This window comes from Pelodiscus sinensis, chromosome 5, assembly GCF_052426305.1.
Source record: "Pelodiscus sinensis isolate ZL-2025 chromosome 5, ASM5242630v1, whole genome shotgun sequence".
In the NCBI taxonomy this organism is placed as follows: Eukaryota; Metazoa; Chordata; order Testudines; family Trionychidae; genus Pelodiscus; species Pelodiscus sinensis.
In genome coordinates, this window is record NC_143056.1 from 45797877 (window position 1) to 45818872 (window position 20996).

Below are 20996 nucleotides of genomic sequence, written 5' to 3' on the forward strand. Positions count from 1 at the left end.
ACTACTTTTTAAAATAGCCCTGGGTCACAATCAGAGAATAACCATGTCACTAAATATATAGGCAGAAGGAGAAGATTATCTGTTATGGAAGGAATGAAAGGGGATCGGGGGAATTCATGTTCGCATACAAATAGCTTTAAATGAAGTAGGAAATATTGTTTTGGGAGCAGAGAACATTATGATTTCATAGACTAGCTATGCTGTGTGATGCACAATGAAGTTTTATTGCTTGTTTCTTTCAGTTTGTAGCAATCAACCCAAATGTGTAAGTTCATGTGTAAAGGCTATAGCAATAGAGAGAGAGAGATCATCCCAATGAGCAACTCCTTTTGGGTTTCCTGGTGCATGTTCCCACTGCATACCCAACTTAGCTTGTAGTGAGTATTGTTAAAAATGATGGCTTTGTCATAATCTGATGTATAACTCTTTCTTGAACTGAGGAGTGGAAAGGGAAACATGGTTAGGGAGAAGTATGGATGTTAATGAGCAAGGAGGTATTGATTTGTGCACAACTGAGAGTACAAAACTAGTCAGAGCTGTTTTTAAAATGTGAGGTTACATGCATAATTAGGAGACAAGGGATTAATTTAGGAATAATCCTGAATTATGTTTAGTTTCTCTAGGCTCATAAGTTATCTGAAGATACAGGCAGTCTCCGAGTTACGCGGATCCAACTTACGTCGGATCCGCAGTTACGAACGGGGTTTTTCTCGCCCCGGAGGACGGGAGCGGCGGAACGCCCAGATGCACCGCGGTCCCGCCACCCGTGTCCTCCGGGGCGAGAAAAGCTGCTCCACGTCTCCCTAGTCTGCTGGGGGTGGAGCGCCCCCAGCAGACCAGGGAGACGGGGAGCAAAGCTTCGGAGGACGCCGGCAGCAGAACAGCCACGGTGCGTCTGGGATGTCCCGCTGCCCGCGTGCTCCGTGGCTTTGCTCCGCGTCTCCCTGGTCTGCTGGGGGGGGCCCCCAGCAGACCAGGGAGACACGGAGCAAAGCCGCAGAGGACCTGGGCGGCGGGACCGCGGTGCATCTCGGTCCACCGCCCACGTCTCCCTGGTCTGCTGGGGGGGGGGGGGGGCGCAGCTAGTGCACCCACCCACTACCAGCAGACCAGGCTTTTCTCTGGACTCCACCACCTGTGAGCTTGGCGGATTGCAGCTGTACACCGCTGCTCGAAGGCCCTTCCTTCCCGGCTGGCCTCTGCTCCTACCCCAATAGGAAGGCCTCCCCCGTCCTCTCCATGATGTGGAAAACACATCAGGCCAAGACCATCTCAGGGATGTTGGGCTCCCCCACGTCGAGGTGGGTCAGGAGGTACCTGTACTATGTCTGAAGGTGAATTTGACCTGCATTTGGGCCTGGCTGAGGTGGGCATTGAAATGGTTCCTGCTGGGGTCCAGGTAGCCAGTGTAGGTGTTCATGAGCCACAGCGTTAGGGGATAGGCCAACACCCCCGACGATGCACAGTGGCATCTGCACATCCTCCATGCAAAAGTCATGCTGGGGAAAGAATGTGCCAGCCTCCAGCTTGTGGTACAGGCTGGAGTTTCTGAAAAAGCAGGCGTCGTGCACTTTGCCCTACTACCTGACGAAAATGTCTGTAAACTGTCCATCATAGTCGACCAGGGCCTACAGCACCATCGAGAAATAGCCCTTTCGGTTGATGTATTGGGCAGCTCGATGATGTGGTGCGCGGAATGGAATGTGGGTTCCATCAATGTAGTTGGGGAACCCCAAAGTGGAAAATCCTGCAATGAGAGGGTCCAATCTCCCAGGCAAATAACCCTGTGCAGCAGGACAGAGTTGATGGTCCTCACCACCTGCAGAAGGAGGCAAAGAAACACACAAAACAGAGAATGAGAGGGAGTGCCTGAGGCCTTGGGAGGTTCCCGCCCCCCGTCCTCCCTCCCTCGAACACCCAGGAGCCACCCCTATGAGGCCGCTCCCCCAGTAGGGCTGTGTGAGGGCAGGACAGCAGAACCCCACCTGGGACAGGGATTTCCCCTTACCCCCATCCCACTCCCACACTCCTCCCTTTCCCAAAGGTCCCCTTTTCTATGATTCATCCCTCCCCCCCCGCAGGGACTGCAGCCTGAGAGTGACTTACCTCCATGTGGAGGGCCCTGATTGGTAGACTTTCCCAAGCCAAACTGGTTGCGCACCGACCGGTAGCTGTCTGGGGTGGCAACCTTAACATAAGGATGGCCATACTGGGTCAGAGCAAAAGTCCATCCAGCCCAGAACCCTGTCTGCTGACAGTGGCCAATGCCAGGTGTCTCAGAGGTAATGAATCGAACAGGTAATGATCAAGCGATCTCTCTCCTGCCATCCATCTCCACCCTCTGGCAAACAGAGGCTGGGGACACCATTCCTTACCCATACTGGCTAATAGCCATTTATGGACTTAACCTCCATGAATTTATCTAGTTCTCTTTTAAACCCTGTTACAGTCCTAGCCTTCACAGCCTCCTCAGGCAAGGAGTTCCACAGACTGACTATGCGTTGTGTGAAGAAGAACTTCCTTTTATTTGTTTTAAACCTGCTGCCCATTAATTTCATTTGGTGGCCCCTGGTTCTTATATTAAGGGAACAAGTAAATAACTTTTCCTTATTCACTTTCTCCACACCACTCATGATTTTATAGACCTCTATCATATCCCCCTTCAGTCTCCTCTTTTCCAAGCTGAAAAGTCCCAGTCTCTTTAATCTCTCCTCATATGGGACCCATTCCAAACCCCTAATCATTTTAGTTGCCCTTCTCTGAACCTTTTCTAATGCCAGTATATCTTCCATTCAACGATGGTGACCCGCTTCTCTCAGGGGATGGCAGGTCATATCTGGGTGTCCCGTCATTGGAGGACAGGGTTGAGTAGTGCACATAGCTCCATAAAGGTGGCTCTGGCTCCATGGCTAAGAGTATGTTGTGATGTCCTGAATCAGCACACACTGCTAAAGCTTTGCTGTCCCTTGGAGAGGTAGGCAAGCATGCAGCAGAACCTGAGAAATGGCTGTCCGGGAGGAGGGGGAGTCCCTTTAAGCATGCGTCTCAGCTAGCCTTATGCAACGGCACCCGGAAGCAACTGCTGACCGAATGCCCTTCCCGAACGGGTTCCGGGTGGCCTTAAATGCAAGCTAGTATCCAACCAGTGTGGACACTATCTTTCAAACAAGCATATCACTTTTTCGTTGCACTTTTGCTGTATAGATGCTCTCTTTTGAAATAAGCTTTTCTGGAAGATCTCTTCCGGAAAAGCTTCTTCCAAAAGAAGCTTGCAGTCTAGACGTAGCCTTGTTTAAAGTGTCTGAAAGTGAGAACAGGAATTCATATGGCACTGATATAGCCAGCATCATAGGATATTTACATGCCAGATATGCTAAAGATTCATATGTCCCTTCATGCTTTAGCCATCGTTGCAGAGGACACGCGCCCATGATGAAGATGGGTTCTGCTAGATAATGATACAAAGCAGTACAGACTGACACATGTTCCTTTTCATAATCTGAGTTAGATGTCACCAGCAGAATGTTGATTTAAAAAAAATACAGACACTACAGAACCCAAAGCACCTGAGTGTTCTGCTTTTAAGACTTCTGGAAGCATGCTCCATATCTCTGAGATTTTGGAAGGCACTTCAGATTATTAAACCTTGGGTCAGATGCTATAGCTTTCTGTGGAAATTTCACATTGGTACCTTTTTGCATTTTGTCAGATCTTCAGTGAAAGTGTTCGTAAAATGAACAACATGTGCTGAGACTGCTATAAAGTGAAATTTATGGAAGAATATGGGCAACAGAGCAGGAAACATACAATTCTTTCTCAAGGATTTCAGTCACAAATGTAATTAATGTGTTATTTTTTCACAAGCATCATCAGCAGGAAGCATACCCTTTAGAATGGTGGCTGAAGCATGAAGAGCATATGAATGTTTAGTATAAATACTTTCCAGTGCCAGTTACAACACTGCCATGTGAATGCCTGTTTTCACTTTCAGGTGACATTGTAAACAAGAAGCAGGCAGCATTATCTCCTGCATATTGTAGCCAAACTTGCTTGTCTGAGTGGACAAGAAATAGGACTGAGGGGAATTGTAGGCTGTCAAGTTTTACATTGTTTTGGTTTTGAATGCAGTTATGTAATACAAAAATCTACATTTGTGAGTTGCATTTTTCACAATGAAGAGACTTGTATGTGATGAATTGAAAAACACTATTTCTTTTATTTATTATTTTTACAGTTCAAATATTTATAATAAAAAACATATAAAGTGAGTAGTGTATACTGAGTATTCTGTGTTGTAACTGAAATTATTACATTAAAATGTAGAAAAATATCCACAAATATGTAATACATTTCAATTGGAATTCTATTGTTTAACAATGTGATTAGAACTGTGATTTTGAATCATGATTAATGTAATGATTATGATTATGACCATGATTATTAATAGTGATTCATTTTTAGTTAATTACATGTGTTAATGGTGATTAATCAACAGCACTAATTATTACCATGGTGGATGCAGCTCACATACTTCAGATCACATTTTATCAGGGTACTGAGCAAGTCTGCTAGGGTATGTCTACACTACAAAGTTAATTTGAACTAACAGCTTGTTAGTTCGAATTAACTTTAATAGGGGCTACACATACAAACCGCTAGTTCAAATTTAAATCGAACTAGTGGAGCACTTAATTCAAACTAGGTAAACCTCATTCTACGAGGACTAACGCCTAGTTCGAATTAAGGGCTGTGTAGCCATTTAATTTGAACTAGTTGGAGGCTAGCCCTTCCCAGGTTGCCCTGGTGGCACTCTGGGCCAAACCAGGGAAACTCTTCTGCCCCCCTCCTGGCTCCGGAGCCCTTAAAGGGGCACGGTCTGGCTTCAGTGCTTGTGCCAGTTGCAAGCCTGCCAGCACCCAGCCAGCAGACCCTGTACCTGGCACAGCATGAGCCAGACACCCGCTACCACCCAGCCCTCTGCCTCTTCCCAGGACCAGGTTGGCGGCTCCGAGGAGCCTGCCCGGGGCCGCAAGAGGCGGGGGTGTCTGCCTGGTCTAGCGCGGACATCGTGGACCTCATCGAGGTTTGGGGGAGGCCTCCAACGTCCACAATCTCCGCACTAGGCACAGGAAAGCGGCTGTCTAGGGCAGGATAGCTGCCAGCCTGGCCACCAAAGGCCACATGCAAACCCAGGAGAAGGTTTGCATGAAAATCAAGTTGGTCCAGTGAGACCCCCCGACCCTGAGCTCTGAGCTTAGAACATAAAAACGGCCGTACTGGGTAAGACCAAAGGTCCATCTAGCCCAGTAGCCTGTCTGCCAACAGCGGCCAACACAAGGCATCCCAGAGGGGATGGACCAAAGACAATGGCCAAGCGATTTGTCTTGTGCCATCCATCTCCAGCCTTCCACAAACAGAGGCCAGGGACACCGTTCCTACCCCCTGGCTAATAGCACTACATGGACCCAACCTCTATGAATTTAGCTAACTTCTCTTTAAACTCTGTTATAGTTCTAGCCTTCATAGCCTCCTCTGGCAAGGAGTTCCACAGGTTGACTACAAGCTGTGTGAAGAAGAACTTTCTTTTATTAGTTTTAAGCCTGCTACCCATTCATTTCATTTGGTGTCCTTTAGTCCTTATATTATGGGAACTAATGAAGAACTTTTCTTTATTCTCCCTCTCCACATCACTCATGATTTTTTATACCTCTATCATATCTCCCCTCAGTCTCTTCTTTTCTAAGCTGAAAAGTCCCAGTCTCTTTAGCCTCTCTTCATATGGGACCTGTTCCAAACCTCTAATCATTTTAGTTGCCCTTTTCTGAACCCTTTCCAAGGCCAAAATATCTTTTTTGAGGTGAGGAGACCACATCTGTACACAGTATTGAAAATATGGTGTACCATAGTTTTATACTTCCCTCCTCCTTCTTCCCCTGGCTTCCCCCTTCCAGCTCCCTCCTCTCAGGTTTCCCCCTCCCCTCTTCCACCCTCTCTCTTTCCCTCTCCCACCTCCTTTTCCCAGTCTCCCCAGAGGTTAATCCCCCCCCAGTTTTGTTAAATAAAGAGAGTTTCTATTTTTGAACACACGTTTCCTTTATTTTTAACATCAGGAAGGGGGGCTAGGGAGGGGTAAGTGGAAGGAGGTGAGGGAGGAATGGGGCACAAGCCCCCGATGGGGAGGACTGGGGTGGCTCTGCGGGCTCCTTGGGGTGGAAGCTCTCCTGCAGGGTCTCCTGGATTCTGACAGCCCCCTGATTTACCCCTCCTCCCCCGGATGGCAGCCTGTGGCAAGTGCAGCCGGGCTGATGGCCGAGTGCTGTAATGTGCCGAGTGTGGGCACTCAGGACACTCCAAGACAGGACTGCTTTGCTGTCCCTCATCGAGTTAGACAAGCAAGTGGGGAACCCTGAAAACTGTCTTTCTGGGGTGGGGGTCGGGTCCCTTTAAGCACAGCCCTCAGCTAGCCTGAGGCAGCAGCTCCACACTCTAAGTCCTAACCTGATGCCCTGCCAGCACTGGTCCCGGCCATCCTTAACTTCGGTTCAGGTTCCACTCAATGTGGACATGCTATTTCAAATTAGCAAAACACTAAGGCTACGTCTACACTGGCCCCTTTTCCAGAAGGGGCATGTAAATTTCATGAGTCGTAGTAGGGAAATCCGCGGGGGATTTAAATATTCCCCGCGGCATTTAAATAAAAATGTCCGCCGCTTTTTTCCAGCTTTTAGAAAAGCCGGAAAAGAGCGTCTACACTGGCCCCGATCCTCCGGAAAAAGCGCCCTTTTCCGGAGGCTCTTATTCCTACTTTGAAGAGCCTCCGGAAAAGGGCGCTTTTTCCGGAGGATCGGGGCCAGTGTAGACGCTCTTTTCCGGCTTTTCTAAAAGCCGGAAAAAAGCGGCGGACATTTTTATTTAAATGCCGCGGGGGATATTTAAATCCCCCGCGGATTTCCCTACTACGACTCATGAAATTTACATGCCCCTTCCGGAAAAGGGGCCAGTGTAGACGAGCCCTAATTCAAATTAGTTTTCAGGTCTAGATGCCCCCGCACCTCCTCATACATTAAAAAAATGTATTTTACTTGTACTACTGAGTGCAGTGCATGTGCTGTAAACATGACTTTTCGTCTTATTTCTCACAACCTGTTTCCATTTGTTTTGCAATATATATTTACTAAAACCCATGCCATCTGCACAGTGGTTTTAACTATTTCAGGTTAGTAAATTGGGGATCAGTTCTAAAGATGCAGCATAGATGTTTCTGAAGGTGAAGGAGAGGCAGAAAACTTAGGCTACATCTAGACTACATGCCTCTGGCGACAGAGGCATGTAGATGAGGCTACCAGGCATAGGAAAATGAAGCAGCGATTTAAATAATCGCCGCTTAATTTAAATTTACATGGCTGCCGCGCTGAGCCGATCAGCTGTTTGTCGGCTCAGCTTGGTAGTCTGGACGCGCGGGTGTTGACATCAAAGGCATTTGTCGACCACCCAGGTATGCCTCCTGGGATGAGGTTTACCTGGGTGGTCGACAAATGCCTTTGATGTCGACACCCGCGCGTCCAGACTACCGTGCTGAGCCGACAAACAGCTGATCAGCTCAGCGCGGCAGCCATGTAAATTTAAATGAAGTGGCGATTATTTAAATCGCCGCTTCCTTTTCCTATGTCTGGTAGCCTCATCTACATGCCTCTGGCGACAGAGGCATGTAGTCTAGACGTAGCCTTAGAGATAGTTGAAACTGTGGCAAGACATTGGGCATAAAGAGCTGCAGAAAAAATAATGTTGTTCAGCATCATCCAAATATGCTAGATGTCTTATTGACTGATGCATCAGATTCCTGATGGATTAGTAATTGATACCAGTTGCTAGTCAATATTCGCTGTCTTCAGGGATAAAGCTCTCACCTTTCATCTATAAAATCAACAAGTCTGACCTGCACTTTCCCATATTTTTCTAATTTTAGTGTATTCTGCTGAGATTCTGGTGCTGAACAGTTACCAAAGTAAACAATTCAAATTATTTTAGATCTGTTTAGAAAAACTTCATTATTAAGCAAGACAATTTCTTCTTGCCACTAAAGAGTTCAAGACCAAGGCATAAGTTTGGGCTTAGTTCTGCAAGGTACCAAGTGTTTCCTGCAAGGTGCCAATATTAAGTTGTCAAAGTGAATTGAGGGCCATGTATACTTTGCAGGAAATGCTCAGCTCCTTGCAGGATCCAACCTTAAAAGGAGAATGTGGGGGTTGTGTAACTATTGTCTGAGATTTTGGCTTGATGATAGAAGCAGGATTTCATCCACAGGTTCTGTCAATTTTTTAAACCTCTTTAAAAATACAGCCCACTCTTCTTATGTGTGGTTAGTCAGTCATAAATTCCCACAGAGACAATGTGTGTGAGGCAATAGCTTTGATGGGACTAACTTCTGTAGGTGAGAGAGACAAGCTTTTAAGCTTACACAACTCCTCTTCAGGTCTGAGAAAGGTACTCAGACTGTCACAGATAAATATAAGGTGATTAAGTAGCTAACACATATTTCAAGGTGAAGCGGTTCATTAACACCCCTCCTGTCATGGAGGCTAGAGAATGAGAGTAGGGGAAGGTATATGGGGGGGGGGGGGGGGGGGGGGGGGGGGGGGGGGAGAAAGAGGAAAGAGTCATAGTAAGTCATAAATCCAATGTCTCCATTCAGTTAATGCTTTTTAATGTCTAGCAAAGTTATGAATTTAAGCTCTCAGCCTCGTTTTTTGAAATTGTTTTGTATGTTTCCTTTGAGGTTGAGGACTAAAGGTCAGATAGAAAATGATTGCTTTGTGAAAAGTGTTCACCAACAAATGACAGGGTGCCTTTTGTCTTTTATCATTTTCCTGCATGAGCTCATTCAAGCGTGAAGTTATTGTTTCACTCACATAGTTGCTACTGGGGCATTTAGTGGACTGGATAGTAGGATAGGCATGTGTAAGATTTTTGTATCTTGAAGGATATGTTGAGCAGGGGTTGTTGATCTTTGTCTAAAGGTTTTGCAACTGTTGTTCTATCAGGTTCTGGTGCCGCTTTGAATGAGTGTGTCTTGGTCTGTGGGGAGCTTGCTTCTGGTGTTGAACTTGGAAAGGATGGGAGGTTGTTTGACGGACAAAAAAGGGGTTCAGAAAAAAATTGTTTGAGAATGGGGATCCCATTGAGTATGGATTGTAGTTGTCTAATAAACTAGTAGGCTGTGTCTAGACTGGCAAGTTTTTCCACAAAATCATCTGCTTTTGCGGAAAAACTTGCCAGCTGTCTACACTGGCCGCTTGAATTTCCGCAAGAACACTGATGATCTCATGTAAGATCGTCAGTGTTCTTGTGGAAATACTGTGCTGCTCCCTTTCGGGCAAAAGCCCTCTTGTGCAAATCATTTGCGCAAGAGGGCCAGTGTAGACAGCACAGTACTGTTTTGCGCAAAAAAGCCCCCATGGCTAAAATGGCGATCGGGGCTTTTTTGCGCAAAAGTGCGTCTAGATTGGCACAGACGCTTTTCTGCAAAAAGTGCTTTTGTGGAAAAGCATCTGTGCCAATCTAGATGCTCTTTTCTGAAAATGCTTTTAACGGAAAACTTTTCCGTTAAAAGCATTTCTGGAAAATCATGTCAGTGTAGTCGTAGCCCTCGTGTGGGGTCAGGAGACGAGGGGGTTATTCCTGTATTGAAGCAGGATATTTGGGTAATCTGCCCCATGATGCAATCAACTTATCTTGTGGAGCGTCCTCATTTGGAGAAGGTGGTTTTGAGTGTGTTAACGTGTATATCCCGGACTTTCCTCTTGGAGCATATTCTGTGGTATCTGAGTGCCTGGCTATAGATAATAGCTTTGTTGTTGTAGCCCAAACCTCTAATAGCCTAGGAATGACATAGTTACAACACCACCGCATTCATAAATTCCTTTAAGTTATAGACTCTATTTTGATCATTATCATGGAAGCCATTGGCTTGGATTGTAAGATGGATGAAACAGCTTGAGATACACATAAGCCGTGTTTGGTTGGGCCAAAGGATAAGAAGCTGTGTAATAGCAGCTAAAGAAACGCATTCTCTCTCAGAAAAGCTGAGAGAAGAAAAAATGATTTTCATAAGAACAATAGTTCGTTTCCTTCCCTCCCCCCCCAACTCATTTAATTAGAATGGTTCTGAGAAAGATGCATACTTGAAGCATTTATTTTCTGCAAAGGTGTGTTCTGCAGTTGTTTGTATTACATTTCATTCCCCTTTTTTTGTGTTGCATTGTTTTTTGTTAAGCTATGTCTACACCGATGAGAAAAGTTGAAAAGATATGCAAACAGCAAACCACAATTTGCAAATCTTTTTCCGCAAGAGGCTTTTCTACACGGGGCCAAATTTCAGAAAAAACTCCTCTTTCAGACCATCCCTTATTCTTCTCACCAAGAGGAATACAGGGATGCCAAAAGAACATGTCCGCTTTTTTGGAAACTGTTCTGAAAAAGCAGACACGTTCCTTGGATGCGGCAGAGGACTGAACTTATCCCGGAAAAACTCTGCCGTCTAGAAATAGCATTAAACGGCACTCCCTTATGATTAATAGTCTGCATGTACTGTATTTTATTTATTATAAAAACAATGAATAATCCTGAAATGTATGCTCTGCATGTTGGTAAGAATCCATCACAATATATCCTTTTTGTGCTTATCTGGGGAGACTTACTCATAAGTATTTCATCTCTTGGATGAGTTTCTTTATCTGTCCAATGATATGTCAGATCCAACATGGCCTTAGCATCTGAGCACCTATTTCTATTTAGGTATGGCAATAAAAAAAGCAGTATTCACTTCCTCTTCCTTCCCAGGTCTCAGGAAAAATAGCTTGATGATTTTATAGGGGGTAGTCTGTCAGTATTTGTGCATGAATGTGGATTATTTGTCCCAGAGTCCATAGCACATAAATAGTACCTCTTGGAGAGGGAGAAAATGCCTGCAAGATAGAAGAGGCTGTTTTCGTACCTAAGAGCAGACAGTCAGTGAAGAGCACTCAGCATTCTATAGGCTAGCTACTCTGTAGCTGGCAGAAACTCAATCTACTATGGTCACAAAATTCTCTTCCAGAGTCTGTCCCCCTAGCTGTTCAGTGCACACACTGTTGATATTGAATCTCTTGATATGCATAGATCAATTCTTTTCAATCTTTTTATGATTGAGATCACTTTTTGAATTTAAGGGCACCTCATGATCTACCCTGCCCCCTCTCTGAGGTCCCCACTTTCCCCAAAGCCGTGCTTATTCCCCCTCCCCCATCTTTCATTCTCCCCCACCCTCATTCACTTTCATCTGGCTAGGGAAGAGTGTGGGATGCAGAAGTGAGGAATGCAAGCTTTGGGAGGGAGTTTGCCCCTACCTGGAGCCTGCTCCTGCATCCAGATTCTCTCAGAGCTTGCACCCCTCATTCTCTCCTGCACCCCAGCACTCTGGATGCAAGAGGGGGCTCCAGGCTGGTGCAGAATGGGGTAAGGGCTGTGTGCTCTGGGAGGGAGTTTGGGTACCAGCTCAGGACTGGCATGGGGTAGAGGTGCAGACTGCAGCTAGGAGGCACTTACCATAGGCAGCTCCTGGTTGGCAGTGCAGCAAGGCTCAGGAAAGCTGCCCCTACCTGGCTCCATGCCCACTCCTGGAAACTCTTGCTGGCTGAGTTAAAGTACATTTCTGTGTGCAGCCCCTGTGGGAACATGTTCTGCACTGCTACTTGGCATCTGCAAGTGCCACCCCACTGACTGGTCCCCAGCTAAGGTAAGCTGCTCGGGAAGTGCTGGGGTCAGGGGCAGCATGGAACTGCCTCACCCCCACCCGTAAGGAGCTGCAGAGACAAGCTTGCATTCAGCCAACTGGCTGCTTCCAGGAACAGCGAGAGGCCAGGCAGAGGCAGCCTACCCGATGATTGCAATCAAGTGGCAGAGGCTCCAGGATCTATCAGTTGATGGTGATCAATGGATTGCTGACCACTGGACTAGGCAATCACAATGGTCCATTCTGGCCTTGGAATCTATGAAAGACAAAAAGTTCAAATACACACAACTTTTACAAACATCTTAGCTTGTAATAACTAATTCAAACAGAACAATAACTATACATTTCCTTCCATCATAGCTTTATGTGGCATAATAGCAACTATAAATTTTGGTATAAGTTAAGAATAGTTTGCTATGCTTACAATGTGACTCCAGAACAGAGGGTAGCCACTCCTGGATGGGAGTAGCCCTATGGGGATAGGAAGGAGAAGAGGCTGCATTCCTCACAGTACCCTGCCCATGGGGCCAGGTGAGGAGGCACCTGGATGAGGGGAATGGATAGTGGGGGGCACATAAGGTTGGATGTGTCACAAATTGGGATTCAAAAGGGCTGGTGCAGAGACTGGGTGAAGGCTTAATAGGAGGGGGTACAGGAACACCTGGAAACAGGGGAGGGGTTGACTGAATGTAGATGCAGGGACACATGGGATCAGGGGAGAAGGAGGAGGAGTGCAGGGATATAAGGGAACAGGGAGGAGGAGAAAGAGTTCCCCAAGCCTTTGCATGGCTTCTGAGGAGGTGCGAGAATTATTTCTTTATTGAAGTTTAAATGATTTATTACTTAGAATTCTGTATTAATATGCCTAGTAAGGAATCTATTTGTAAAAAAACCAAAAAACACATTTCTGGAATCTTTGTAATTGTCAGTGATATTACCAACATTTGTATAATTCAAAATAATTGGCATGATTATATTGTGTTTAGACAAATAAAATATGCAGAATTTTACAATATTGTGCAACAAATTCTTAATTTGTGTGAAAAAGAATTCTCCCATAATATCAAAGGATGGAGCTAAGTTGCCCAGCAGCTCAGCTTCTCCTCACTTCCTTGCTGTGGGCAACAGAATAAGATGGTTTCCCCCTCTCTCCATGAAATCCATCCTGAGAAGATGCCAAAGACTGTTGAAGGTTGAAGAGCCTCTGGAGTTGCCTCACTCCTGCCTAGAAGGGGTTCCCCCATCCTGAGGTCTGGATGAGGTATGGGATAAAAAACCCAGGAAGAGTGAGCAAAGAGAGAGCTGAACTAGGATGGGGGATTTATGGGGAGTGTACCTAATTGAGGTGCTGAACAGATAGGGTGGGTGTTGAACAGTTGGGAGGCCTGAACTGCTTCAGGGTGGAGGTTGGGTGAGGACTGAACTGTTGAAGGAACTGGGAGACAGTATGTGTTGCTAGTCAGGGGCAGGCAGATGTAGGGATAAGTTTCTGCAGCAGAAGACAAAACCCATTAATGTATTTGGGAGAATGGATAATGCTAACTGCCACATGTGTAACTCACATACCTGCTGGGTGTGGTTCACTGTTCCACATTGTGGCACTTAGACCACTTACAGAGAGAGGAAATGAGTTTGCTTTACAACCTTAGCTGAGAGCCAGCTAGCTTTTAGCTCAAGTGGTAAAGGCTCATGAACTAAGCTCTAGGGTTCCCAGATTTGGTTCTGCCTGTTAGCATTACACACGCACACTCTGGGGAGAAGCCGGGGGAATTTAAAAAAAAAAAAACAAGACAGTTAAAATACAATATAGCCTTTTTGAAAAAAAATCTCATAATTGTTCAGTCCATTCATAATTGAGGGGTCAGGCCAATTTTTTTTTATCTTTCTGAAGGTCCAACTCATGTTTTCTTGACAATCTCTTGAGGATGGCAATACTTCAAGGATGAAGTCTCTTGGAAGAGAATGCAGTTCAAAGAGAGTTTGTGTCTGTTTACAAAACTTCAGTGCAATAAAGGAAAAATGAAAAATAAAATGGATTGTCAAAAAAAATGTATAATTGAAAACTAGTTAAGATTTTTGGTAAGGCAACAAAAGCAAAAAGTTAGTTCCAAAAGGGAGAGAAAGATATACTTGTAAGAATGCATATCCTCCACTGTCATTGGGATCTTCTTTGTATCCCTGGCAGTCATAGTATCTGAAATGGCATGGCCTAGCCTAGCTATATTCTCCAGCTTTCTTATCTTTGAATTCTCACTACTTCCTAAGGGAAATTCCAGCTGGGTCAGCTGACCCAGATCCAGCTTTCCCCCCCAGACTTAAAGTTGCCTCGCATTGGAGCCACCCATTTTATGCCAGGTGTATCTAAAATAGAACTACCTAATAATTAAAACATTTTTTTAACTAATTGTTGCAGCTGAGCCAGTAACTTCAGTGTCATTGCACATCAGGCCAGGATATAGATAGGGGCATGGAGCCAATGCACAAAGTGGGACAGCAATGCCAAAAACCTGGTCCAATTTAAAAAATAGGCCCTCCCCTCCAAAAATCATATCTGTCAAAATGATTTAGTAGACTTCTAGTGGCACAGCAGGCATAGTGCTGTAAAGTCACTTGTCAACTGAAAGAAGGGTTGAAGCTGTAAGTTATAGTTGGTGCAGAGACTCTTGAAGGAAGAAGTGCTTATAGTAAATAAGAGTTAGAGCCAAATAATTCAGCTTCTGTCAGATTTTTTGTAGAATAGCTTTTTCCTCTGAAGAGTTTGAAGGAAGGATAAGTACTTCCATAGCTCCTCTCTCTAAAGAGGATTGAACTTGATCAGTATCACAATATTATTTTTTACTTGTCCCCAAAAGTACCACCAAAGAAGGCCATTGATTAACAGAAAGGTTGGTTAGGAATTTTCTATCAATATTACTTTTGGTAGAAAATGCAGTTTTATTGAATATTTCAATGTTCCTGAAACTTCTAAAATTTATGATGGCCATTCCAAAATGAAATCTGTCATTTTGGGTTGATTTGAGCAAAAAACAAAACAAAAAAAAACCAGTTTGGTTTGTTGAATGGAAATATTTTGTTTTGAGTCATGTTCAGCATTAAACTGCCTTTCTCTGTGGTGCTGCATTTTCTTATATGAGTTTGTGGCAGGTCCCTCCTGCCTACCCTCTTAAGTCCAAGGCCCTCCAGCCTGAGTCCAAAGCACAGTCCAAGTCCGGCCCTCTTTGGCAAGGCTGAGGCCCTCCAGCCAGAGTCCACAGCGCGGCTAAACTCTGGCCCTCTAAGACAAGTCCAAGGCCCTCCGGCCTGAATCCACAACACAGTTTAGGTTTGTAGCAGGGATGCACCCCAGGTAGGGGGACCCAGGCCCACCCTACTCCACCAGGTCCCGGCCCAGGGCCCTGTGAGCAACCAGGTAGCAGGTCACTCCCTTGGCAGGGCAATCTTGCCAAAATGCACCAAGGTTCTCGGGGTGGGAGAGGAGGTTCCCGCTCCTGCCCATGGCCACTTTCTACCTGGTTCCCTGAGGTTCCTTCCCCTGTACTCACCCAGCTTGCTGCAGCATCGAGGCCAGCATCTCCTTGGCAAGCAGTCCCTGGTTCGCACCAGCTCGCCTCCACATCCTCCCCAGGGGCAGCTGTGCAGGCGCCCCCTTCACAAGTCCTTCTCCTCCAGCTGTCTGCCCGGACTGCATCCTTCTCCAGGCTTTTATAGTGGAGCTACAGCCCGGGCATGCTCAGTAGGGCTGCGGGGGAGGGGCCTCTGCAGCCAGGTAACCCTGGCTGGGCCCTGCAGGTTCAGTGTGGGGCTGCCTTGCCCCGTCACAGAGTTGTTGCTTGGATGCCTGATGACCCCTATTCTTTCCTACATGCCCCATGATGCAATGTAGTTGCCTGTCTAACTGGGCTGAATGGTGCCTCATGGGAGTCTCATAAAAATGATTATTTACCTTTTCATAACCGTTGCTCTTTGAGATATGTTGCTAGTGTCTACCCTACTGTGCGTGTGTGTGTTCATGCGTCGTCCACCATTGTGGGGAGATTATCCCTCTAATACTACCTGTCTAGGCAGCATGAATACTGTCTGGTGCTTCACACCACTGCACATAGGCACAAAGGGCCATGTTGTCTGTCCCCATGCTCTCCCCTCCCACACATACACTCTCAGTTTCTTCCTCCCAGAAAGTATGGTAGAAAAGGGAAGTAAGGCAGGTCATGGAATAGACCAGTGGAATGCATTTCAAAGGTAAGTAACTGTTTTTTTCTTCAGTAATTGCACATGTCCGCTGTAGGAAACTCACAAGCAGCTAAAATTGGCAGTGGGCTCAGACTCAACTTGAATAAGAATTGAAAGGCAATGCCTCTGAACCTGTCATGGTCCCTGGGTTGAAAAGATATAGGATAGTGAGAGATAAATGTGTGGCATGATTCCCAGGTAGTTGCCTTGCAAATATCCAGAACAGGAATCCTAGCCAGAAAGACTGCAGAAGTTGCCTGTGAACTGCTTATGGGAGATATCTCTCTGTTCCGAGGTGCAATATCTGCAAATCAGCAATAGATGAATGCAGCTGGAGATGCAGACAGACATCTTTGGGGCTGAGGTTGGTTGGCTTTTTACCCTATCTGAAATGGCAATGAAGAGTTGATTTGGAGGACTAAATGGTCTAGTCCAGTCTAGGTAAAAAGCCAAAGCTCTTCTAATAGCTAAAAAGCAAAGCTTTTCCTCTCTTTTGCTTGAATGGGGCTTAGGAAAGAAATGTTGATAGATACATCTCTTGATTTAATTGACATTTGGAGACCACTCTAGATGAGAATTTAGGGTGAGATGAAAGATAGTGACGTGCCTCTAGATACAATTGCATGCAGAGGTGTGGCTAGAGTAGAACAAGCTGGTAGCAAGTGACACTGTGGCTGGATGGGACTGCAGGAGCATGAGGTTCTAGCATCAGTACTGTGGGAGGCTTTTGAAGCCTGGAAGAAGCTGGTACTGATAAGCTAATTCACTCCCTAGCTACCTTGTATGCCTCAGGTGTTGACAGCACCAGCAAGTGTTCTTAACAGTACGAAGGGGTGCACTGATGCTTCTGCGTTTGGTCTCAACAGAACTTTCCTGGGTTTTGGAATCAGAAATCCTTGTTGACTCATAGAGTGCTCTTAGGGAAGCAACTTTTTTGGGCACACCTGTGAATCCTTGTGAGCACTTAGTGCCTTTCTTTTAGAAGGTCCAGGTCCTCTTAGGCACCAGTGAGGCAGATCGGGCTGATGACTCTGCAATAACAGAAGGAGCACGCCTGACAGATGCGGACATGCTCAGTACCTGCTGGAAACAGGGGGTTCTGATGGTGGATGAAATGCAGACTCTATGAGTAAGTACTTCAATCTATCACCCTTGTCTTTTTTTGAATGGGATTTGAACCCCTTATGAACGTGACATTTGTCATGCACATGTGCCTCTACTAGACTCTTAAGGCAGCTGGAGTAAATATCACTCACCAGCATAGAATAGTTACATGAGTGATGATCCATGAAACCAACAGAAAGGGGCATGACTCTGGTATCAAACTAGACCAGTGTTTCTTAAACTGTGTTCTGTGGCACACCCAGATCCTTTCCCCCTCAATAACTACCCCCTCAACCCTTTCCCCCCAACTTTTTTTTCTTTTGCTCAACAAAAAATCCTTGGTGTTCCTCATAAAAAAATTATTGTTTGGTGTTCCTCGGTCTTAAAAAGTTTAAGAAACACTGGACTAGATCCTGAGAAACCCACACTAAATAGATAGTTCTGAATGTAGGTTTACAATACTAACTACTTACAGAACGACTATACAGGTGTAAACTAATACTACCAGGCACTATATGCACTAAGGGCTATGGAATTACAGAGAGGGCAGCTCCAACAAATAACAATCACTGTGGGAAGGAAGTGAGTGCCCTTTATGCCTGTGTGAAGTGGCACAAGGCCCAGACCAGAGGGGGCTTCGCACTGCTTCAACAGATACTGCTAAAAGAAAAATCTTTAATGACTGTGCAAGAAGTGTGTGCACACTTACAGTGGAATAGACATGTGCTATCATTTGAAGGACTGCGTGTGCATCATGGGAAATGTAATCTGATGAAGGAGCCCAGTTGTTATAGGCAAATGCCAACAAAAGGCACCCAATGATAACTCCCATGAGACAATGCAACCCCACAGGGAGATATCATTTAATATTGAGCTCACTTGTTACTATTCAGTTCAACAAACCAAAAACATTTTTGACTTAGCAGCACGGAAACATTTTAATAAAAAGTGTAAACGTGAAACAGTTTGCCTTTTCCAAAGCAAAAATAGTTGGTACTTTTCTCTCTCTCTCTCTAAACTCCCGTGGGATGACAGAGTGATGTAATCACATCATCTGCAGCTCATCACTCACCTCAGCCTGTGTCCTCACCTGTGTAGCCTGCCCCTCCTCCCCGGTGCTCTGGGGAGGTGGGAGCCGCATGGCTTTCTCCCTCCCCCAGAGGGCCTCTGCCTCTCCCCTTGCTGGGGTAGCTTCATGCCTGTGGGACCCATCACTGGGAAAGTTGCTCAAGTTCCCGACCTACCTGCCCCAGGCATGTGTTGTCCCCACAGACCCTGCCTGGTGTGGCCACATGCAGGACCTGGAGCCTGGCCAACAAGGAGCTGCGGCAGACAAAGGGGGGTTGGTGAACATAGAAAGCAGGTGCAGTCCCCTAATGTCCTATTAAAATAATTTAAATATTTCAGTTTTTTGTCTAATTTGTTGATGAAAAAGAGATGAAATTATGAAACTTTCCCATCAGACAGAAATTTTGATTTTCACTTAGCTCTAATTAACAATGTTTCAGTCAGAAGCAGCACATTAGAAATCAAACGACAAGATGTCAATCTTTCTCCTTCAGTTTCTGGTAAAAATGTCAGAAATGTAAATGGTCCCAGAGTCTTGGGGAAAATTGAAAATTTAATGGAGCAGTCAATGTATTATGGGCACTCTGATTGAGGTCAGCTTAGAAGATGACAATGGTCCCTTCTTACCCTACAATCTATGAAGCTCTAGTTTAGGATAGTAATGTGAGAAGCTAGGTCTTCCTCCCCCCACCAATTTTTTATTTTAAATCTCAAACTCCCATCAGACTTTCTTTCTTTATTTCTCTGTCTTTTTCGTTCTCTCATGTTAATAATATGGGAGATTTTTTAGATAATTTTTACAGCAATTCTTTTCCCTCGTGAATGCTCTGAATTCTTACATGGCTGCTAAGCATTGATGAAGATCTTTATTTAATAACATTACTCTTACAGACTATTAGTTTTACAATGGCAATAATCCAGGGGAAGTTGATTTGTTACTGTAATTATGACCAATTTCAGGTTTGTTTCTGTGTCAACAGCTTTCAGCTTCACCTTTAGATTGTTCCATTAAATACTTAATTGAATACAATAAATATAATGGAGACCTTGCTTCAATCTTAATAAAGAGCATCTTTACTGAAATCTTATGTTAACTATGTGAGAGCAATTAGGTTGGTTAGGTACTCCATCAGCATTCAAATGACCATTGCGAGGACTAAATGAAACACAAAAAATTAATAGATTTCTCAAAAATATTACAAGGCCTCTACAATTTTTTACTGTCAGAATCTTGCTTGGTGTTGAAGTGAACCTCGCTGCAGAACTGCTCGTCTTCTGACTTTTCTCACCAACTCCAGCCTTCCCCACTGATGCAGAGCAAAGCTGGCATCACAGCTAGGAAAGTAGGCAGTGAGCATGAGAGAACATATGTTGTGTAGCCACTTTTCCTCTCCCCACATTTCTTAATGGGATATAACCTTTTCAACTTCCTCTGCAACACTTACTCTTGATCGAGGAAAGCACATGACCCTTTGTCACTATCTGCACAAATACACTGCTTTCTCCCTATGTTACTATATTACTTTACAGTAACACACAGTAGCAACAACTGAGACTGGACTCTCATTATTCTGGGCAGCGTGCAGACACATTGTAAAACTTAATTCTTACCCCCAATGACTTTATAATTGTTATGGATAGGAGGAGTGCTGGCCAGCACCCAGTGACTAAGGTGTTATACTCTGGTAGCTAGCAAGGATGTTGTCAGGGAGCCAGAAGAACCAATGTGGATACAGTGCTGAAATATAGATACCTGTTCTGCTCTTTCTTTGTGTGTATTCTAAGTAAGGGCTGGAGAGAGCAAATGCAGGGACCAGAATTATCATGCCTATAAGAAATATTGTCCCAGGGAGTAAACTGGACCTGGAAATATGGATCAGCATGGACTGTGAGTAGAGGGAAAAGTGTAATCATAATCAGGGTATTTTTCTTTTAGATGTTTGGTTTAAACTTCTCTGTGTGAATCCATGCCTTCCCTCTCCCATTCACTAAGGCTACATCTACACTGCAGGCTTTTTGCGCAAGAACTGTTTTGCACAGGAGTTCTTGCGCAAAAGGTCTTGTGCAAGAGTGCGTCCATACTGCCAAGTACTTTTGCGCAAGAGATGTGCTTGTGCGCAAGAACATCCATGGCAGTGTGGATGCTGTCTTGTGCAAGAAAGCTCTGATGGCCATTTTAACCATAGGGGTTTCTTGCGCAAGAAACCCGTTGCCCATCCACACTGCCTTCTTGTGCTAGAGCTCTTGCACAAGAGGGCTTATTCCTTGTGGGGAGAGGAATAACTCTTGCACAAGAAGCCCTCTTTTCTGACACTTTACTGTAAATTTTCTTGTGCAAGAATGCATGTGCAGTGTAGCTGCTCCGCAAGTTTTTGTGCAAGAATGGCTGTTCTTGAGCAAAAAACCTGTAGTGTAGATGTAGCCTAACAGTTGTTCCCAGAGATTTTCTCTGTGTTTTAATTTGTTTAACTTAGTTGCTCTGTAACACTCAGCAATCAAGTATGCTTTATCAAGTATGTCTTTTGTTAATAAAAATAATTGTTTTAAGGTGATGATTTGATTCTTGTGTCCTGGAAAGTAACAGAGGTGGGAGGGGGTTGCCTAGAGTGAGCGGTTAGCTACCAGAGATGGCAGCTTGTTTTTCTCTTTTTTTTCAAGCTCTTTTGGGGCATAAAAGGCTTTAGTCTCACTAATGGAGTCGGCAACCTAGCTGTTCATCTGGTGACTGTCTATGTGAAGGACTTTTGCTTAAAATCCATCCTTTTGGGGTTTTTTAATGGAAGTGGACAAAATGGTAGGATCAAGCTGCTGCATTCCCTCTTCT

At 45.0% G+C, this 20996-nt stretch overlaps 1 long non-coding RNA gene across 1 annotated transcript; it reads right to left on the reverse strand.

Moving 5' to 3' along the window:
• Positions 1–10245: 10245 nt before the first annotated feature.
• Positions 10246–15406, reverse strand: LOC142828972 (uncharacterized). The gene is made up of 3 exons (XR_012903162.2): positions 15313–15406; positions 11584–12026; positions 10246–10964 (listed from the first exon to the last, which is right to left on the reverse strand). It is a non-coding gene; the product is annotated as an uncharacterized LOC142828972 (long non-coding RNA).
• Between the last annotated feature and the right edge of the window lie 5590 nt (positions 15407–20996).